The 10976-nt window shown below is 35.7% G+C and overlaps 1 pseudogene; it reads right to left on the bottom strand.

The window, feature by feature from the left end:
- Positions 1-7938: 7938 nt before the first annotated feature.
- On the bottom strand, positions 7939-9744 carry LOC149142353 (uncharacterized; annotated as a pseudogene).
- Positions 9745-10976: the final 1232 nt, after the last annotated feature.

Genomic DNA, 10976 nt, shown 5'->3' with positions numbered 1-10976 from the left:
ATCTCATGCATTTTTGCACTGTATCATTGGTCCTTTTGTGTTATGGTCGTACCCTAACCTATTTATTTATATGCTTTAATAATGTATGAGACCACCTTCATTAAACAATGCCCAATAAATAATTAGTTAATAGTCACTCATTAGCAAAATGGCCCTTTTTCTTAATAAGGCCCACATTAGTTAGTATGCTTTCATTATAAGTGGGCCCATATGTATTTAACATTCTCTATGGATATTTGTATATTTAGTGGAAGGTTATATAATGTTTTTTCAATAATTTTAATTGTAGTTGGAGCATTTCTCTTGAAGGTTTCATCCTTGAGAGGTAAGTGAACATAGCTCTCTATTTTTTACTATCAAAGAGATATTTTTTGGGATTATCTCTCTTTTATCTTGTGTTATTGGGATTTACACTATATGTTTTGTGACGTATCTAAATTTTTGAGGTTAAGTGCATTGAAAGTGGTATTAGATCTCTTTCTTAAACATGAAGTGGGGAATTTTGGGCACAAAGTGGAAGAATTTTTTTCTCTTTTTTGATTTTTGATAGAAAAAAGAGGACAACATAATTTAGGACGATTTCTAAAATTGTATGTGTAAAATATGGAGAATATAATCCAAGCATTGAATTTTCCTTAAAAAATACCCAATTAAGAAAAATAAAAATCCAAAATGGATTTTGGGAAGTGGATATATCATTGATCTAAAATCAACCTTTTGGGGGTTACTATGGAAAGGAAATGTATTTCATAGATTGTATATATTTTAATAGAGTGCACATTTTTATGTTAAACTAGTGCCAATAGATCCAAAGAGTGCATGGCATTTCAAAATTGGTGTCATAATAGACAATCTAAGAAGTAGCAACTACGACAATTTGAGAAGTATGGTAGAGGTTATGATCATTTTACATTTTCAACCTCTAACTCTACCATGCAAGAGTCATTTTCTAGTGATTTTAATAGCTTCTTCTATGATTATCAAACTCATTTTTAATACTTTATTTTAGAGACATGTTATGGCATCTTCAAATAACATAATTATATATAGTTTATTGTGTAAAAATACAATAGGAAAAGAACGCACACATAATACAAATGGAATCACATTGTTGGAAACCCTTGAAGGGTTTGTTAGTACCCATTCGATTAGTATTGCATCAAAAAGTACTATTATATGAAATATCACTTCCATATACCTTTAGGTATATAGGAATTGATGTATGTATATTTAAAATCAACTTTAGATAACTTAATTGGTGCTATTTTAGTTATAGTACACTAAGAAAAACAATTGGGGAGACTACTCTAGAGCACCTAGGTGAGTAGTATGACTAGGCATGGCTTAGTTTCCTTAGTTAGTGCTTGTTGGTAGGCCAACTACCTCCCCTCCCATTCACTACTTGATGATATGGGCCCCTCTCTGTCTCTTTTCACTTTTCATTTGATTTCAGATTGCTCTTATATCTATATCTATACATACATACATACATACATACATACATACATACATACATACATACATACATACATACATACATACATACATACATACATACATACATACATACATACATACATACATACATACATACATACATACATACATACATACATACATACATACATACATACATATATATATATATATATATATATATATATATATATATATATATATATATATATATATATATATATATGTGCATGCATGCATGCATACATACATACATACATACATACATACATACATACATACACACACATATATATATATATATATATATATATATATATATATATATATATATATATATATATATATATCCTCTCATTTGGAGAATTATCATTCTTTTACCGATGAATATTGGTTAAATTTTATGATTTCAACTTTAGATGATTGCTTTGTTTGCTACGCCCCTATGTTGAAACTTTTTATCCTCAAGATTTAGTCTTTCTTTCAAATTCGAACATTCGTATTGTAAGAAAAATATTGTTACAGAAATTGAAATTTTGTAACAATCCTTATTTAGTTATATTAATTATTTTCTTCAATTTAAATTGTCGTTGAATACCTAGACTTAATGTGTTAACCTATGACTTGAGGCCTTGATTGAATAAGTTTACTTTTTTATAATGGTTGGATTGCCATTTCTGGAATGCCCTACCAATCTAATCCGAAGATATTACTGATTGTGTAGAATGATTGTATAACCTAAACCCACTGTTAATTGTTTAATGGGAAAGGTAAATATTAAAGTTTTAACTTTACAATTATGGATAAAAGCTTCTAGAACTTATGTTGTACACATTTTGGAGGTTGAGTAATCATTATGATTGGAATTGTCCTTCTCATAGTCAATATATCCCACCTATAATCATCCAACAAATGAAAACCATTGAGATATTCCACAATAATACCCTGTTTTGAATGTGTAATTTCACTTGGATTATTTAGGGTTACTCCACCCTTGTCTCCATTATTCTCTTCTATTTTCCTGTTCTATCAAAAGGACCGGTTAGGTTTTTTAGGATTTCACAATCGAATTGCTGCCCGGTGATGCAAAACCTGGTCCAACTCTAGATTGTATCTATCCATGTCTCGGGTGAAAAAATTTAAGCCAAGTGGCACTGATTTGTTAAAGGTTTATCATGAATGTGCTGACCTTTTTCGCGTAGTAAGATGGTTTGAATTTCGAAAGCTATTTCAAGGTTATAACTAGTCAGTTTCTAAGGTGTTTGATGTCTCCCTGAATGGACATAAGGCCAAGGTAGGAGACCTAGACTTTTTAGTGGGTGTTAAGTTTATTGCGTAGGCTACTCACCTTCCACTGGAAGGAGAAATCTGGTCAAAACCTGGAGGATTAAGTATATCTCGTGGAATATACTAGTAGCAAAAAATAGCTACACCTATAATGTTAAAGGTATGCCTTTCTCCCATTTATATCTGCAATGGATTAATATGATGTTGTTTATACGTAGTTATATCACCTGTGAAGGATGATTTAGACTTGTTTTTATGTATCACATCAGAATTTTGATGGTTTCTTGGGTAGCCATTAAATTTGTTGCACTTTCTTTATATATCTCCAGTTAAAATGTCCTCGGTGTATCAAAGATATCACATAGACGCACATCGTTCACTGATTCATCATATTCTTACTGTTATTTTGGTTAAAATCCAGTTGAATAAGTTAGGGGTAGACTCAGAAGCTTTTTATTAGATAATAATTTCTGTGGAAATCCTTCGATCAAATAAATTCACTCTTAGGCATCTCGTGACCCTGATTCAATGCATGGTAATGATTTTGTTAACCCTTCAAATGGTGACATACATTTTAGTAACCCTGAGTCAACACTTGAAAGAGTCCTTTGTGTCTAGAAATGGGATAAGGTTTTAAAGTATAATACCACTGAATTATGTTGTGAAAATGTTCCTACACAATAGAACATGGTACGAAGGAATTCTACTTGGCAAGGAAAGTCTGATATTGTTAAGGACAAACCCCAACTAGTCTCCTTTGATCTAGAACCTGTAAATGAAAATACAGACAATTTTTCGGGGCAAGACAGTAGTTCACACATAAAATAAAAACTATTAAATTGAATGATTTCTCGAAAGCAGCTTAGAGAGAAAAAAACCCCTTATAATCATAGTATTATTGATCTTGAGGAGTCTCAGCCTAAGAAGGTTAATCTAGAATCCACTGGTGACCATGACACTCTGCGTGATGTAAATGCTATACCTTAGTCAAATTGTAAAGAAAATAAAGTTTCCTCTGAAGCCCTGTTCGACCTTTATTGGCACCAACATTATCTTATGACTATCCCACAGCTTATTTGCCAGATTGAACAACTAACTTGGGAAAACATATAGCTTAGGGCAACATACATCCTTCATGAAAACCAAAGGAATCAAGAATCATGTAATTCTGGTGAAATATCCCCATGATATGATACTCAGATCACAGTAAAATCTACCAGGGTAAAGTTGGTAATTTCTCCAGATTCATATGGTACTAAATAAAGTTAGCATTTACTATTTCTTCTTAATTACTGATAAGGTATGATTTGTTTTTATTTCATAATTTCTAAAAGTAAAAAAGGAAATGTTACATAATTTCCAATTCTGTAACATTCTTATCTCACGCCATATTATCCTCTTAACTGTTGTTTATATTTATAATAGGTGAATTTGTTAATGAAATATGTTATTACTTTTCTCATGAGATACATCTAGTTGAAATTGGAACCTACTATCATAATTTTTCCTCTTAGTTTTTTTCTTTTATTACCTATTGATCTTTGATTGGCTATGAGGCCAAAACAAACAAACAATTACTATTATTTTTTGTAATGATGTAATTCAGTCCTAAGGATGATACTCTAGTTACAAGATTTTTGTATATAAACTCCTCAATTTGAAACAAAGGGGAGGGAAACTGTTGGGTGAAAGAAGGATTGTTTTCAAAATAGAGAAGTGTTTGACTATGGAAATTAGCGTTCTAGCATTATTTTATCTCTATATTATAATGTAAATTTTGTAATATAATGATTGATTTCATAACAGAAAGCTAACAGTTTCTCTAGATTTACTTAGATTAGGATTTTGAATATTTCCTTAATTTGGATTCTAAAAATTCAGTTATCCTCACCTATCTTAGTATATTTAGATAACATTTGACTTAGCATACACATAGGATTTAGTTTAGCATAGCTTATTGGTATTCTTCTTGGTAAGTAGTAGGATGCCAAATGTTAATGGAGCCTTAAAACTTATCAAGAATGACCATCCCAAATAGTCGAGGTTGTGTGAAGATCCTTGGTTTGGGCCATTTCTCCTTTGTTGGTATAGGAGTGTCAATGTCCGCATCAAAAAATTTGCATTAGAAGTAGAGAAAATCTGACTTAGATGGAAAAAGGTAGTAGTAAAAGTCAAACAATTAGGAACCAAATTTTCACTAGAAGTCATACCAACACTCCCCCTACTGAGACTTCTCAAATGTATCAACCATTAGCTGAAGAAATAAACGTTGAATCAAACACTCTGGTTAGATCTTATTCCCAAATGGAAATCAAGCAAGTTCTACAAAGATCTCGCAAAATTATCTCTAGAACGCAAGAAAGGATTGATCACAGTTATGATTGGCGTAGGAGTCTCTGCCCATGTCTTGTTACACCCCTTTATTTGAATGTGGAAGAACCCTTAGTGATAGAACCACTTGGTCCTTCCACTCAAACAACTAGTTCAGTGAACGATAGGTTGCATGATATACTCACTGGGAAATTATTGATTGAGTCTGAAGTACCTAATCATGAACCAACCTTATTCAGAGAGGATTGGATTCTCCCACTTCTCCACCTATTTCTCATTCATCCTCAGGAGATTCTGGTGAAGGAATTTCATCTAAATCTAAAGATTCCCCAAGAATGTCTCAAAATTGTGATAATCATGAAGATGATCAAAATGATCCTGCAGCTTCCTGGTTAAATCAATATTCTTGTAACCATGCCACCCCACATTACCCAATTTCACTGGCCTACACTGGTAAAAATGAGACGAAGAGTTACTATGACATGACCCAACCTCCTAGCTCCTATTAAGGTATTGGGGCCTATATTGACCATTGATGATAACTCACAACATTCCTCAAGGCTACAGGATACTCAGGGGCCAAAGGACCACCCCAGGTGACCAAACCCTAAGCTAGGGTTTATTTTCTCATAACTTAACCCCCAACTGCATGCATGAAAATTCTTGGGTGTGGTTGAAGGCCTACATATACACACACAACCCTGCCTGAGTGCGGTTGTGACTCAAATTGTACAAATCAGAGGGTGTGGTATTGATACCTAAGCCACAGTTCCAGGTCAGCCTCCAGACCAATGTCCATAACTACTTGAGACTTCTTATAATCATTAATGCCACAATAAATATTAAAAAGGCTACACATTCAAACTTGAAGGAATAACTTGACCTAAACCACCTAGAACATAACAGACATTTCGTACAAGACATGGCAAACATGTAAGCTACAGGTCATGAATGCATCTGATCAAAAAATTATGAGATTCATATGAGAGTCACCAAGAAGGCTCTATGCCCTCTCCACTAACTAAAACAACACTTATTAGTTTGTACATTCATCAATCTATCAATAACTAAATGATTCATGACAAGATCCATAGATGGTACACATCATATAACCAACATATAACTAGAAAATATGCAACATAGAAACCATGGTAGATTCGCCATAATATCACCAATATAATACTACAAATTCTCATATATCACAATAAGGAAATGTATGATATTAACATAGGAAAATACCAACCAAGTCTAGGACTTCCATGCACCACTCGACCATAGTGTTATCTCAAAATCAGGCCCTGGAAGGCTGCAGACCAGGAAGACTTCAAGTAACTATTTCAAACCTACTTTAGGCTGAGGCTTAGCCTCCTCAACCTGAGAGGGCTCTCTCTGGATGGGTTAATGATTTTGATTAAGATAAGATGTCTAACTCTTTGTGAAATAACTGAGACAAATATGAATGTTGGAAAAACATTAAACAAGTTTCCATTGGGCCTATGGAGTCAACAACACCTCAACATAACAAAGATCTTGACCTTACATGGAAGTCAGGGCATTCAGCATTTGAATATTCAGAATATACACTCATAAGGAACCACACAGTTTATAGATGCATACAGGAAATCAGAGCACATTCAGTGAATTCTGAGTGATTATACAACCATACCACTGTAAACAAAACTAAGAAGAAGACAACATCACACATTCTGAATATGAAAAATCCTTCATGAATCCTGAGAAGTAAAACCAAAATTATATTACTGAAAGTGAGTCTTTACATAAGCCAAATACAAGCTTTGTTCATAAAATTTCCCAACCCCCAATTCATTGCTGTTTCAGCTACATATAGAATTCTTATTCTAACTGATCGTTCTTCCTCCAGCGTGAGGGGAACTCCAATTCTGCCTATGATGACACCTACTAACACTTTAACTAACTAATAATTACAACTGACTACTAATTGACAGCTCTGGAATCCTAAAACAATTAGGATTCTAATTCTACTAGATCTTCTAGACATCTAAATCAAATGGGACTCTAATTCCATAACAGCCTTGGTCTACAATCATTTTCGTTCTCTGACATCTGGTTCCCTTCTGGCGGTGGCTGTGATGGACCTTTAATGCTTCATGTTGCTCTTCAATATCACATGTTTTCCAATGCCCTGAAACATAGGAAACTGCCCCTGTTTGTCGGTCCTTGGTTTGCCTCAAAATATTCGGATCCAAAGAAGCATGCCTTTATCCTTTAATTACCCAAAATAGAGCAGACTGTCACGTCCTTGATGTGCTGTCCACCGTTTTCATGTACATGTGTGCTGACACAAAAACTTTTTTAATGCTGATAGGAAAGTCTTTAAAATTTGGTTCACTGATCGTTAATTATGCAGCTTCAGCAGTTTCGTAGCACGCTACGAAACTGCTGAGTTGTTCCCAAAAATCACAGTTTCAATACTAAACTCGGACTGTCTTGAGCTTTATTTTCTCAATAGCCACTCATTGAACGGATTAAAGGCCAAAGAGTTAACCTCACTCTGATGAGCTACAACTGATTGTTGAGGTTTGTTAGGTGCAGGTGTACGCATGTCCCATATGAGCAAATGACAATCATCTCCAACAGAGCCAAAAAGATATTCGTGCTTCAAATGCCCTGTTCCACTGGAAAAGGTAACGTATGTAGATCTTGATACAGCTAATGCATACTGTGTGTCTTTCTGTTGCCCACGTTCTGAATCACTGTATGAAAGTGAGTCAGCATTGTCAACCATAGATTGTCCTGGAGTAGTGCCTAAAAGAGTAGCAAAGGTTGCCATGACAGGCATGGTAATTGGTGCTGTAAATTCAGTCAGCATTCCAAGTGCTGCTCCAGCCCCTGCCTTAGAAATTCTTCTACGACTGATGGCAATCAAATCTTTAAAGGATTCAACTTGTGCTCAGTAATCTTTTTCAGTGGTAACTTCTCTAACAGTAATCTCTGTTCAGGATCATCTATAAGCGACTTCATTCGGAAGCAAAGTATATACATAACAACCTGACATGCTGAATAGAATACCCCATGCATTCCTGGATTCACAGGCTTCCTCTCCTCGTTATGATTATACGAGTATTGCAAGCACCAATCCACCAACCTTCTTAATGATGCAGAAACAACAGATAAAGGTAGGTATTTAGCACGAGACAAATAACTAGATAGGTAAGCAGCTACAGTCATCCTTGTATTCCGTGGGCGAGATTTATTGACAAAAATATCACACAACATTGAAGCAAAGTTTGCACCGCATGTCTTTGGAGCCAGAGAGCATAGATAGAAGACAAGAAACTGAGTAAACTTAGACTTGTGAGTATTCAAAATAGTTGATTGAAATGAGTGCATGAGTGTATCATAGACCTGTGGCAGGCGACCCTCATCAGCACATAATTTCAGATGTTCTAAAGTCATTTCCATTAATACATCCATCTTATCTGCAACACCCCCCAGACTCTGCATAGAAGAAGGTTTTGGCAATTCAACATTTGCCTCGCTACCAGGCTTCCCAGGTTCTTCATTTTCTTCATCATCTTCCATTTCCATGTCAAATATGTACACCTTGCTTGAGTCTTCATGTAAAATGTGTTCCCATTTTATTTCAACATCAATTTCAATAAGCCTGTCCACCACTGCCATAAGTAATCTACTACCAATAATTTCCCCAACAGCACTGCTCTCCACTCTAAGCATGTTCTCAACATACAAGGCATTCCAGTCTTTATGAATAACTCTGTGCGGCATCCTTCGAATAATTATTGGTTGCAACCTTAATGAAGCAGTTGGCACAAGCTCTGCAATTTGTTGTATTGCCAAATGCACTTGGTCCAGAATTTCACTTTTCCTTGCTAGCTGTTCTGTTTTCTTCTGGAGGAGTTGGTTTGCAGTTAGCCCACCTAAAATCAAGCGCCTGGTAAGGGAATCCATGAAGGTGGTAATCCACATGAAGGCGGAAGAAAATTCTTGACAAGCATGTCTAAGCACCTATCCACTAATCCTCCATTTGATGTCACCAAATTGATGATAACTTCCACTAACCCATCTGCTACATCCAAACTGAAATTCCAAAAGCTCATACCAAGCACAAAACCAAGAAGAGAACCATGGTGGTGTTCATTAATAGAGGAGACTGACTGAGAAAAGGCCTTCAATGTCATCACAAAAGCTGCTTCCTGAGAAGGATCCCCAGCTTCAATATTATTAAGGTATTGAGGGAGTTGATTATAACATGTTGCATCCCCCTGTGAGACAGAGATTAGAGCCTGGCGTATCCACAATCTGGCAACAGAAAGCACCTCTTTGTTAGTTGCAGTGCTCGTGCCCATCCCTGTCAATCGATTAACGTCCGGGGCTTCGACCTGCATACCCATCAAATGGCGGCGGCAATAACTATTGAAATTGCTTCTAAATTATTGGGGATTAGTGGCTAGAACCGCAAATTTGCTACTGTTCTACCGCTCTATATTTTTTAATTGCCGAATTTCTTCGAGCCCGAGATGAAAAATCCCTTCAAACACCTACTAGATTGGACCGTGAATATGTCAATCTAGAAAACTGATGTTAAAACGCAATGGAGTTTTAGCGCGTTGCTTGAAGTCATTCAATGGAACTAATGTCGGCTGGCAAGCTATCGGGATGACAGCTGGGGTGAGATTTGCTATGGATCAGCACGAATTCCCGATTTCATAGCGCAGTTAGTGCAAAATCGGTGTTTTGCGCTACGAAATCACCTAGACGGAGGTTTCTGCGCTGTGAACTTTGAAATAGGATTGACATATGGAGCTTAGGTGTGGTGTGAGACCATTGATGGACTAAAACAGAGAATTGACCCCATTTGACACACTAGCAAGACTCTTAACAAGACTCTAAAACAAGATGAAAAGACTAGGCCCAAAACTGACACCAACCCTTTGACAGATAATCGAACTGAGGTGAACAATTTAAAATTTTTTCTTGAGTGATAACAGTGGCTCCACTTGGGATAGTGTGCTCCTGTAGTACACTAAGAACTCGTAGGTCCAGTGCTTTATCTGTTTTATTACAAACGAAAATTTGCTTGACAAACATCCCTTTCCAGCATCTTGGGCCTTCACCTCGGGCTTAAGCTTGATGATCACTGTAGGAGAAAGAAATCTACATCTACTGAAAAAATGCTCAGTCAACCTTGAGCTTATTTGCATTTTCCTACCTACCTACCCTATCAATTCAAATTTCTTTCAGCTCAATCAATGTGAAATTTCCAATGTAGCCAATCATTTGTCTTATCTGATATTTGAGTTTTTTGACTGCATCGGAGTTCAGAGCCACAATGATATTGTGATGACCATTGCCACTGAAATTGCCTCTGATCTTCATAGAAAAACTGAAACACTGGGGAGTAAAACTCTTCCATGTATTTAGCTATAGGATCCTAGAATACATGATTAACTTGATGTTTCTTGTAACTTTCTGGTTGTGCAAACTGATCTTCAACAACAGTGTACAGTTCCTCAATCGTGAAAGAGAACGGAAGCAACACTCTCTCCTTGTGTTCTGCCATAGAAAGCTTCTGAAAATAATGATAATGATTTTGAAAACTATATGCCTGAATTTGACCTTCTAAACCTTCAATGTCTTTCTCAATGTCTTCAGCAACTTCATCCAAAAATTTCATCTTATCCTCTGCCTTACACTCAAATGATTTTAGATACGAGGATAAGGACAAAGAAAAATTTTCATTTGTTTCTCCATTACTATGATCATTATTCCATTGTTTGAAACCTTGAACTGAAGGAGAGTTTGCCACCACCTCTGACCTATCCATCCATTCCTCCAAAAACATAAGCCAAAAGTCTTCAAATGACTTAATGGATTTGGTA

Source organism: Pinus tabuliformis, chromosome X (genome assembly GCF_031772625.1).
Source record: "Pinus tabuliformis cultivar Carrire ecotype Pingquan chromosome X, CPIR1, whole genome shotgun sequence".
In the NCBI taxonomy this organism is placed as follows: domain Eukaryota; kingdom Viridiplantae; phylum Streptophyta; class Pinopsida; order Pinales; family Pinaceae; genus Pinus; species Pinus tabuliformis.
Note: the sequence above shows the minus strand (reverse complement) of the source record. Positions and strands in the feature narration are given on the sequence as shown.